The sequence below is a fragment of the Elaeis guineensis genome, chromosome 8, assembly GCF_000442705.2.
Source record: "Elaeis guineensis isolate ETL-2024a chromosome 8, EG11, whole genome shotgun sequence".
In the NCBI taxonomy this organism is placed as follows: Eukaryota; Viridiplantae; Streptophyta; class Magnoliopsida; order Arecales; family Arecaceae; genus Elaeis; species Elaeis guineensis.
The window spans coordinates 34,131,316-34,143,774 of NC_026000.2; the positions used below are offsets into that span (position 1 = coordinate 34,131,316).

General features: G+C 36.0%; 1 non-coding gene across 1 annotated transcript; it reads left to right on the plus strand.

Annotated features, from left to right (window-relative positions):
* The first annotated feature begins 10,853 nt into the window (after positions 1-10,853).
* LOC140851344 (small nucleolar RNA R71) lies at positions 10,854-10,960 on the plus strand. Its single transcript, XR_012134096.1, has one exon. It is a non-coding gene; the product is annotated as a small nucleolar RNA R71 (small nucleolar RNA).
* The last annotated feature ends 1,499 nt before the right edge of the window (positions 10,961-12,459 follow it).

Genomic DNA, 12,459 nt, shown 5'->3' on the forward strand with positions numbered 1-12,459 from the left:
GGACCACTCAGGATAAACATAAATTCTTTACCTCAGAAAAGTATTTTATTTGGGATGATCGATATCTATTTAAATAATATCCTGACCAAATCATCAGAAGGTATGTTCAGAACCATGAGGTCAAAAGCATCTTGTCCTTTTGTCACGACCAAGCCTATGGTGGCCACTTTGGATCCAAGAAGACTACCGCAAAAGTTCTCCAATGTGGATTCTATTGATCCAATCTGTTTAAGGACGCACACAAGTATCGTAAAAGCAATGCTAGGTACCAACAAGTAGGACGGATCACAAAAAGAGACATGATGCCATTAAATCTGATCTTAGTTGTTAAGATTTTTAATGTGTGGGGAATCAATTTCATGAGGCCATTTTCAAAATCTTTTGAAAATGAATATATCTTGGTGGCTGTTGATTACGTGTCCAAATAGGTAGAGGCCATGCCATGTAGATCGAATAATAGTAAAATTATTGTCAAATTCCTAAAAGAAAACATTCTTTCTTATTTTGGAATCTTTAAAGCCATTATAAGTGATCAGGGAATACATTGTTGCAATCAATCCTTTGCATCTCTGATGAAAAAATATAGTATCACCTACAAATTAGCCACACCCTATCATCCACAGAATAGTGGGTAAGTCGAAGTTTCAAATCGTCAAATCAAATAAATCCTAGAGAAGACTGTGAGCATCAATAGAAAAGATTGGTCATTGAAGTTAGTGGATGCTCTTTGGACATATTGCACTACCTTCAAAACCAACTGAAAAATATCTCCTTATAGACTTATGTTTGGTAAAGCATGTCACTTACCGGTCAAGCTTGAACATAGGGCTATGTGGGCCATCAAAAAGTTGAATATGGACTTAGACGAGGCTAGACAACATAGAAAGCTACAAATTGATGAATCAAAGAAAATCAGAAATGAGGCATACGAAAATGCTAAGATATACAAAGAATAAACTAAGGTATTTCATGATCAAGCAATTCTTAGAAAATCATTTACACCTGGTTAAAAATATTTTTGTAAAACTCTAGGCTACACTTATTTCCTAAAAAATTGAGATCTAGATGGACTGGATCCTACACAGTGAAGAGGTTTTCTTGCATGGAGCCATAGAAATCGAAAACCCAAGCAATGGTGCCACTTTCAAAGTAAATGGACAATGCCTAATATTATTCTTGGAACTAGTCACTGAAGTAGGGGAGGCTATGATTTTACATGAACCAGAGTAATACCAAAATATTTGACTGAAGATATTAAACTTAGCACTTTTTGAAAGGCAACCCAAATTTTTTATTTTCTCTATACTTTATTTTAGTGATTTTTATTTTTTTAGGAATAATGGGCTGCTCTGAATAGAAGCACCAATCAATGAACGAGTATACTTAGTCCAGATGATATCTTTCTTTGTTTTATTTATCTATCTCTATTTTATTTTTCTTACTCTATTGAGAATAATAGAAATTAAGTTAGAAGGTAAGGGTAATAATAATAAAAAAAAGTTCAAAAAAAAATCTTCAAATAAGTGAGTATTTAGTATTTAGACACATGATTACCTTAGAATTGAGTTGAATCAAATAAATTTTAAAATAGCAATTAATGTTTATCTAAAAAATTTTTGAGACATCAAGGGATCAAATATTAAAAAAATCTAATAAATAATAAAATCTAGAATAAAAATCATTCTAGCATTTCTAACTCTCTCTACTAGTATCAAAGAAGAGTCTCTTTTTTTATAAGCATATGAAAAGTATCTATACATTCCTTCATGAAATATAGAAAAATAAAAATAAGTTTTGAGCATTTTTCAGTGGGTAACCGAACCTTTTGCCTCAGAAAGCATTGAGTTTTGCATCAAAAAGTAAAAAATATGAAAGAATTTTATCCTTTGAAAAAAAAAAGAGATAAGTTCTAAACATTAATCTCTAATCGAGTAATCGGGCTCTTTGCCTCAGGAAGCATTGATGTTCATATCAAAAAGTGGGCAATGTGAAGATGCCTCTTTCATAAAAAAGAAAAATGAAGGAACAAGAGTTACTTTGCACATGCTTGTATTAAAGTAGACAATTTGGAGATGAAAGTAAGAATTGATCCAGAAAAGGCTTGGAAATTATTTTTGATCTTTATTTAACCACTATATTAGTGAGTATTAATATGACCTATCTCAACAATGTTCTTCTGAATATCAATGGATTATTTAGAAATTACTTGATAAAATATCTATTTTAGAGCATGATGGTATCTAACACTAATTCCTTTCTTTACTTGAGGATAAGTAAAGACAAGTTGGGGGGTGTGATAAGTATATTAAATATCCTAAAAGAAGTATCAAAATATCCACTAATTGATTTTGTTCTCCAAGAATTAATGCTTCTGCTTATGTTTTGCAGGAAAAATGATCGCTAATGCAAAAAGCCCGATTTGTAGGTTCAAAGAAAAAAAATTGAAAGCAAATCGGGCTCAAAATAGATCTTGAATAAAGACTCAAAGGCAAACAAATCCAAGCAAAAATAGACTCAAATTTGGCCCAAAGTCCAACCTAAGTCGGTTCAATTCGGTGCATAAACCACGGAACACTAGGTTCACACACTATCCACAAGATAGGAGGCACGGTCTTTTATCGCGGTGCATGGCTGGGTTTTGCACGATCTGATGGTTGGCAACAATCCAGGGTGCAATCGAACGGTCGGGAGCAATCGCCGACTAAGAGAAGGAGACTAGAAAGATCTTGTGCACGATCGGATGGCTCTCATTCGATCTGAGGTGTGATCCAATGGCTAATATCGATCTCGACTGTTATAAGGCATGTTGAGCTTGATTTCAGGCCGTTTGATCTCGATCGAATGGCGAGTGTGGGTTGAGGAGTTTGAACATGATTGAGAGCCCAGTATTAGTCAATTTCAACCCAAATTTACTCTATAAAAAGAGAGAACTGCGATCAAGAGGAGAAAGGCGGAAGCAGGGACAGGAGAGAGCGAAAGCAAGTAACAGAGCAGAAGCAAGCGGTGGCAATCAATTTATTTATTTATTTTTAGTTATTGTCTTAAGCTTTGGGAGAAAGGGGAGAATATTGAGGAAGAGCTGGAGATCTCTATGCATAGCTAGACACCTCCAACTCAAAAAGATTATGAAGCCTGTAAATGGATTCTTATGTTCTTTTTATATTTAATTTTTATGAAATAAAATAATATTTTTATTTCATATCTTTTTGTTTATTTTTTTAATATATTGATCTAACCTGCACGGCCTATACCCTCTTCCGACATGCCATGATCTCTGGATATGGTGAAAGAATAATACCCTACAAGCCAATCATATATGAAATATGATGGAGTATTTTTCTATAATTTATCTTCCAAATTCATGTATTTGATATTTGATGTGCAAATCTTAAAATTTGTAAATAAAACCGCAAGCGCACAGTGTGCAGAGTAGCACGACCAGCGAGTACGGATCGATCCCACAGAGACTTGGTTTAAAAATAATTTTCAAATCTATGCTCAAGCGAGCTTTAACGAAAATTGAAAATCGAAAGTTGTTTGCTAAAGACAATAAGACTAAGGATCTAGGATTTTTTGAATCCACTAGACTAGATTAGGGAATTCTACCTAAATTTTTCTTATTGATCCTAACGACTACTCCTCTTGTCTTTCCCAAGCATAGATTATGAAGGGACTAAGGCCAATGATAACCCATCAAGATTCTTTACAGGGGAGTAGTAACTAGGATCCCTTAGGGTTTTCTCCTCCTATGCACTGAATCAAGCATGAACTATGAAGGGACTCTGACCCAACTGTAGTTCATCAAAAATTCTTGACAAAAGAGGAAGAAAAAGAAACCCTAAGAAAAAGAAAGAACCCTATGTAAAACCCCTACTCATGATCTAGCTTCATCGCAAACCCTAGAAGGGATGCTTAGCTAGACATGATCTAAATCTACTTGCAAAATTTAAATGCAGAAAAATAAACTACCCTAATTTCATAAATTAAACTATCCTAATTGCATAAATTTAAACTGCATAATTTAAACTAACCTAATTGCCTAAAATTAAATTGCATAAATTAAACTATCCTAATTGCAAAAAAAATAAATTGCATAATGTAAAGAGATAAAATTGCATAAAAATAAGATTTTATAAAAAAAAATTATTACAAAAATCTCAAAGCTCGAGGCTTGAGAAGAAAGCTAAAAACCCCACTATCTAGGGTTACAAGCTTGATCGGAAGGCCAGAATCATTGAAACAAGGGCCTTTGGGGGCTTTTTATAGGCATTTGGGGGTTATAAGGTTTCCAAAACTTTAGATGTGGGACTAAGAGGTTTTAGAGGGCTGTTAGGGGGTTAGGGGCTCAAATCTCGCTCAAAAAGCACTTAAATCCATCAAGAAACCCTAAAATTGTTTCAGCCATCTGATCTTCATCTAAAGGACCCAATTCATCTAATAAATCAAGCCGGAAGCGATTCTGGGCCGTCGGATCACGATCTGGGTGAAGCGCTGCGTTGGATCGCGCTGCAGAAGGATCCCGTGTTGTCCTAGTGTTTATTGATTCTTGCAATTGCCTTGATTACGGTTAGATCTTGATCGGCTGCGATGGTGGCTGTCCGATGGCGCAAAAATATGGAGCGTTGGATCTTGATCAGAGAAGATCGGACCATCGAGTGATGTGAAGTTACCAGGTTGCCCTTCGGACCTTTTCTCTCTCCTCATGAGCCTGGACTGCGCGCGTGGATCGGGCTCGCGATGCGTTGCGGTGAGCCGAGACTCGCTGATTGGCTGGTTTATGGTGCGCCGATGGGTCCATGGTCCAGGCGCCTGTTGCTGTAGACCAGGCGGCTAACCAGATCACCAAATCAGTTGATTTTTTGATCAATTTTGATTGATTTGACTCGGATTTGACCCAATTGAGTCTTCTTTCTTCATTCTTCAATTCCTGGATCAATTTAACTCCGTTTTGCATAAAATTTACGCCGTTGGAATCTTCTTTCCTTGTTCTTTCTATTGATGACCTCTTCTTCTGCAAAATATAATAACAAGTATCAATTTTCTAATAAAGTTAGATAATTTAGATATTAATTGATACTTTTTATGTCAATTTGTGACATAAATCACACCCCCCAACTTAATCATTGCTAGTCCCTTAGCAATGTACCAAAATAAGATCATATTCCAAAAAGATCCTTCCTTTGCAAATTAATTTAAGATCGAAATTCAAGAAGTTTTCTAGTATTACTAAGTAATGAGCTTCGAATTAGAATCGGTAGTCAGTCTACTTAGGAGCTTTCTTAGAGTACACTTAAAGTTTTATAGCACTTGTGTGAGTGATAACTAACTTAGTATTTCAGTATTAACTTGTACAGACCAATTGTATCATTTTTCTTAACTTAGTTCGATTAATTTTCTATACACCCCAGATTAAACAAAGAACTAAGGTAGCTTTCACACTTTTTTTTTTTTTTTTTTTTTTTTTTGCTGAGCATCCTGGCCTTCCCACCACCGTTTGATGCGAATCTCAACACTTGACTTAGGTGAAGAGATCCGGTTACTAGGCTTAGGGCAATCCATATTTACTCTGTGTTTTGCATTTTATTTCAGGCAGGTAGCTCTTTCCTTAAATTCAAATTTCTTCAATTGGGGTGTGAAAAAATTATCTAATTTAAATAATACTCAAATCCTTAATTGGCCTTACAATTAACACCTACTTTACCTTGTTAGTGTGCATGTGCAATTAGAAGTGCTAATAGTCTTTAAATGACCTAGGCCACCAAGAGTCTAACCAGCTAATCTTCTCCGTGACTCATTACATTTATTAGCAAATACTTTCTAACTTACTCTTATTTCTTTTCTAGATTAATTTATTTCAAATTTTTTTTTTAATATATTAAATGCAAGAAATAACTCATAGTGGAAGGAAAAGGAAATGATAACACCTGATTTTGTTCAAGCTCTCCCCCAACTTGACCGACATTGTCCCCAATGGAGTTTATCTAATTTATTTGTCCTAAGCAAACTGAAAACAAAGAAAGCATTAGAAATTAAATAAGCTGGGTTGCCTCCCAGAAGTGCTAAGTTTTATGTCTTCAGCCAGACCAAACCTCAAAGCAATTTAATCAGAATAAGTTGGTTCATAAAGAACCATGGCATCTTCAACAGTCTCAACAGGTAATTCCAAGAATGGTTTTAATCGTTGACCATTAACTTTAAAGATAACACCATTACTTGGGTTTTCTATCTCAACAGCTTCGTGTGAAAAGACTTCCTTTACTAAAAATGGTCCTGTCCATCTAGACCTAAGCTTTCCTGGAAACAGATGTAATCTAGAGTTATATAAGAGCACCTTTTGTCCGATATTGAAAGTTTTTCTCATAATTGATTGATCATGAAATGCTTTGATTCGTTCCTTATATATCCTTGCATTTTATAGGCTTCATTTTTAAGTTCTTCTAATTCATTCAACTGAAGCTTCCTATGGTTTCCAGCATCATTCAAATTTGTATTTAGTTGTTTGATGGCCCACATGGCTTTGTGTTCTATCTCAATAGGCAAGTGACATGGTTTACCAAACACAATCCTATAAGGAGACATTCCTAGATTGGTCTTGAAAGCGGTTCGGTATGCCCAAAGTGCATCAATTAATTTCAAAGACCAATCCTTTCTATTGGCACTAACAGTTTTTTTTAGGATCTGTTTGATTTGTCGGTTTGACACTTCAACTTGCCCACTAGTTTGAGGATGATATGGTGTGGCCAATTTGTGGGTGACATTATACTTTTTCATCAATGTTGCAAAAGGTCGGTTACAAAAATGGGTTCCCCGATCACTAATGATTGCCCTAGGAATACCGAAACGGGAGAGAATATTTTCTTTAAGAAACTTAATGACCATTTTGCTATCGGGTGTTCTACATGCAGTTGCTTCTACCCATTTTGAAACATAATCAACTGCTACTAGAATATATTCATTTCCAAAGGAATTTGGAAATGGTCCCATGAAATTGATCCCCCAAACATCAAAAACTTCAACTACCAAGATTGGGTTGAGTGGCATCATGTGTCACTTGGTGATTCGACCCATTTTCTGACATTGAGCACAACTTTTACAATATTCATGAGCATCCTTAAACAAATTGGGCCAATAAAAACCACATTGGAGAACCTTAGCAGCAGTTTTCTTAGACGCGAAGTGACCCCCACATGCTTGATCATGACAAAAAGATAAAATATTCATGACTTCGTTATCTGGGATACACCTTCTAATAATTTGATCAAGACATTGTTTAAAAAGATAAGGATCATCCCAAATGAAATACTTCACTTGGGCAAAGAATTTATATTTATCCTGCTTAGTCCAATGAGAAGGTATCTTACCTATGGCTAAATAATTTACAATATCAGCAAACCAAGGTTCAGTAGACACAGACATGAGTTGCTCATGTAGGAAAGATTCATTGATGGGTGGTTCACTAGATGGTGCGACTGGAATTTGGGACAAATGATCTGCTACAATGTTCTCAGTGCCTTTCTTGTCCCTAATTTCTAGGTCAAATTCTTGAAGGAGCAAAATCCATCTGATTAAGCGTGCCTTGGCATCCTTCTTTGGTAGGAGATGTCTAATGGCTGAGTGATCGGTGTAAACAATGGTGTGGGTCCCAACCAAATAAGATCTAAATTTCTCTAAAGCAAAGACAACGGCAAGGAACTCCTTCTCAGTTGTGGTGTAGTTAAGCTGCGCATCATTTAAGGTTTTACTTACATAATATATCACTCTAGGCAGCTTATTTATCCGTTGACCTAAGATTGCACCCACAACATGATCGGACGCATCACACATTAATTCAAATGGTTCAGACCAGACAGGAGGATGAATGATTGGAGCTGATACAAGTACTTTTTTTAGAAATTCAAAAGATTCCAAGCACTCATGAGTAAATTTAAATTTGGTATCCTTTGCCAAAAGATTAGTCAGTGGATGTGCTACTTTGCTAAAGTTGGCAATAAACCTTCTATAGAATCCAGCATAACCTAAAAATGAACGTATTTCTTTCACAGATTTAGGTGGTGGAAGACTTGCAATTAGATCTATTTTGGCCTTGTCCACTTCAATCCCCTTTTTAGAAATGATATGGCCAAGAACTATTCCCTGTTTGACCATAAACTGATATTTTTTCCAGTTAAGAACTAAGTGCTTCTCCTTACATCGTTCTAGAACTAATTGCAAGTGATTCAGACACTCGGAGAAGTTTAGGCCAAAAACAGAAAAGTCATCCATAAAAATTTTAGAAATCGTTCTATCATATCTGAAAACATGCTGATCATGCATCTCTGGAAGGTTGCCGGTGCATTACATAGTCCAAAGGGCATTCGTCTATAGGAAAAGTACCAAATGGACAGGTGAATGTAGTCTTTTCTTGATCTTCAGCGGCTATGGGGATCTGGTTGTAACCGGAGTATCCATCAAGAAAATAGTAAAACTCTTGTCTGGCTAGTCTTTCCAACATTTGATCAATAAATGGCAAAGGAAGTGATCTTTCCTTGTCGCAGCATTCAACTTTCTATAGTCTATACAGACCCTCCATCCCGTTTGGGTCCTAGTTGGGATAAGTTCGTTTGCATCATTTTGGACCACTATTACCCCAGATTTCTTGGGTACTACTTGAACTGAGCTTACCCAAGAGCTATCAGAAATAGGATAAAGTATTCCACTATCTAGGAGTTTCAGAATCTCCTTTTTAACTACATCCTTCATAGCTGGATTAAGCCTTCTTTGGGCTTCTCTTGTTGGTTTAGCCTCTTCCTCTAAGTATATTCTATGTTGAACTATAGAAGGACTTATTCCTTTGATATCTGCTATGGTCCAACCTATTGCTTCTTGATTTGCTTTTAGAACTGACACTAACTCCTCCTCTTGCTTGGGATCTAGGTCTGATGCAATAATTACAGGCAAAGTTTCTTTGGGTCCTAGATATGCATACTTGAGATGTTCTGGGAGGGGTTTCAGTTCTAAAATGGGTGCTTCCTCTATCGATGGTTTAGGTAATGATTTCACCATCTCAATGATTGGTTCAGTAGGAAGTGTCGATTTCTGATTAATCTGATTTTCTTTAAGTATTTCATTGACATCCTTAGACTCATGGATTAACCAGGGGTTAGACTCTAGGTTGACTTCATCATCACTAATGTCAATGGATTCATAAATACCATCTTGGACTACATTGACATCAGCATGAGAAGAGGATTCCTATTTAAGTTAAAAATATTAAGCTCAATGGTCATATTCCCAAAGGATAACTTCATTAGACCATTTCGACAATTGATTTCAGCATTGGCCGTAGCTAAGAATGGTCTTCCTAAAATGACAGGTATATGTCCTTTAGGATTCGCAACTGGCTCAGTCTCTAAAACAATAAAATCTATAAAGAAAATAAAATTTTCAACCTTTATCAGAACATCCTTGACCATTCCCTTAGGGATCCTGAGAGATCTATCGGCTAACTGTAATGTGATCCCAGTAGGTTGAAGTTTTTCTAATCCTAGTTGCTCATACACCGAATATGGAAGGATATTCACACTAGCTCCTAGATCTAGCAAGACCTTTTTTATATTGGTTTCTCCAATAACACAAAAATTGTTGGAGCTCCAAGGACCTTATATTTAATTGGCACATGGCTAGATAGGTATGAACTGACACTTGCAGCCAAAAATGCTTTCTTTGGTACATTAGTGGTCCTTTTTCTAGTGCAAAGATCTTTTAAAAATTTGGCATAAGTTGGAACCTGATGGATTATATCTAAAAGAGGAATATTAACTTAGACTTGTTTAAATACCTCTAAAATTTTGTCTAAATATTCAGATTTATTGGATTTCAGTCTGTTTGGAAAAGGAGCTCTAGGACTTTTAAGTACTGGACTAGGTGAATTTTCAGTTTCTGATGCTTGAGGTTGAAAGGTAGTAGTTTTAGAAGGTGACTCGGCAGATGAGTCCTCTATATCATCAAGTGCAACTACCTTATTGTCTATTTATTTTTTCGATCTTAAGGTATGAATGGCATTTACACCATTAACTTGGTTTCCTTGTTGGGGTCGTGGACCATTTTGGTTCCTAGGATTTGGCTCAGGTTGGCTAGGTAACCTACCATGTTCTCGTTCACTAATGGTCGAAGCCAGCTGACTTACTTGCATTTCCAGACGGGCTATAGCTTGGGTGTTATTATTTATGAATTGACCCGTGGTTTGCATAAAGCTGGTATGTGTCTTCATCATGGCTTCTAGGCTTTTCTCTAAAGAGGTAATTTTCTTGTCATTATCATGGAAGCCTGGCGGGTTGTTCATCACTGGGTTGGACCTTAGATTTTGTTGATTAAAATTTGGATTGCCTACATTAGGATTCTGAGACCATGAGAAATTCGGATGATTCCTCCAACCTGGGTTATATGTGGGTGTATAAGGATTGTTCAATGGTCCTTGATAGGTGGCATTCACCTGTGCACACTCATTCGAGTAGGAACATTCTTCTAAGACATGGTCTGGTGCATTGCACCCTTTACACATGGGTGCAGATATTTGATTTACATTGGCTGGTCTCTGTAATTCTAAGGCTTCCAATCTACGTGTTAAGGTTGCAATCTTGGGCTTTGATGCTAGGGTTGGTTGAATTTGATGCATTCCTCCTCTTGAAGATGTAGCTTTATCAGGTTCCCTAGTTGTTTCCCACTGTAAATTTTTCTCGGCTAGGTCTTCTAAGAATTGCCAAGCTTCAGTAGTTTCTTTGTCCATAAATTGGCCTTGGCACATGGACTCTAGCATGGTTCTTGAGTTTGAATCTAACCCCTCATAGATGATCTGGCATAGTCTCCAAGTTTCTATTCCATGGTGTGGGCATTGGGTCAAAAGATTCTTGAAACGATCAAAGTACTTCCAAAATGATTCACCAGCTAGTTGGTAAAATTGATTTATTTCATTCCTAATCCTAGCTGTTTTATGATGGGGGAAATACTTTTTCAAAAATATTCTCACAAACCCTCCCAGGTAGTGACAGAATGGTTTGGCAGACTATAAAGCCACTTCTTAGCATTATCCTTAAGGGCAAAGTTGATTAATCTAAGTTTGACCTCATCCTCTGTTAATTGCAGTTTCATGGTTGCACATACCTCCTCAAATTCTCTAATAAATATATAAGCATCTTCTAATCCTGTGAATTTTGGAAGCATATTTATGATTTGAGGTTTGATTTCAAAATTGTTAGCTGTGGGTTGTGGCAACCTGATACAAGATGGTTGGATGGAGCCAATTGGATAACACAAATCCTTAAAGGTCATGGGTTGGATTGGTTCAACCATTGGAACAACAGGAATTGACTCAATTCTAACTAGACGACCTGACACTCTTCTCCACACACGAGGTGTACGGTTCTCGATGTTTATACATTTTTTTTTTATATAAAAATTTTTATGTATAAGAAAAAGAAAGAAAAGAGAAAAAGTTCTAAAGAAAAGATCCTAAGGAGTCCTAAATCTAAAGAAAAGTAACCAAATTAATTTAAATTTTAATAATTTTTTTTTTTATTTTTCAAATAAGTGAAACAATAAATTAAACTCAATCTATACTAGGGTTAACCTAAATCTAGACAGCTCCTAACTGTTCCAAGATGACCCTTCAAGCCTTCCAAGTGGAGATTGATCAACTAGTTAGCCAGGTAAGTATAAGAGGTGGGAGGTTCACTCGTCGTTGCCTTTCTAGACACTAAACGAGTTGGCCAGGCCAGTAACTGAACCAATTTAACAAACCATCCTCAGGGACTTGCCTAGACACCAACTAATCAAACAACTCAAACTTGGTAGAACTCTTAGGGTTCCTTGTCCTATTGAGCTCGAATTCCTTAAGGTTGACGTCTAATTGATTTTAAGATTAAAGGTCTAGGTAATGCAATATGATGGAGATGGTTTTTGGGCTAAGGAAGGTAATGAAATTTCTACCTTATCTTGTTAATGGGTTGATGCCCTTAGATTAATTATGAAAATGCAAATGCAAATAAACAAGATGACCAAGAATGTAAAAGATTTTAATTTAGAAATTTTTTTTTATTTTGATATTTTACTTCACGATTATGAAATGTCTTTTGTTTTGTTTTATTTTTTTTTATTTTTTTTTTGTGATTAAGTAAATTCAAATGATTAGGTCTAAAAGGAAAAGTAATTAACTAAAAATAATAAAAGAGAAATTAGAAGCGTACCTGAGTTTTCCAGCAATCACCAACTAAATCTAGAAACCAAAGGAAAAAGAAAGAGAGTTATAAAGTACGAAGAACAAATATTTGAAAACAATTTAAAATGCCAAATCTCCGGCAACGGCGCCAAAAATTTGATGTGCAAATCTTAAAATTTGTAAATAAAACCGCAAGCTACAATGTGCAGAGTAGCACGACCAGCGAGTACGGGTCGATCCCACAGAAACTTGGTTTAAAAATGATT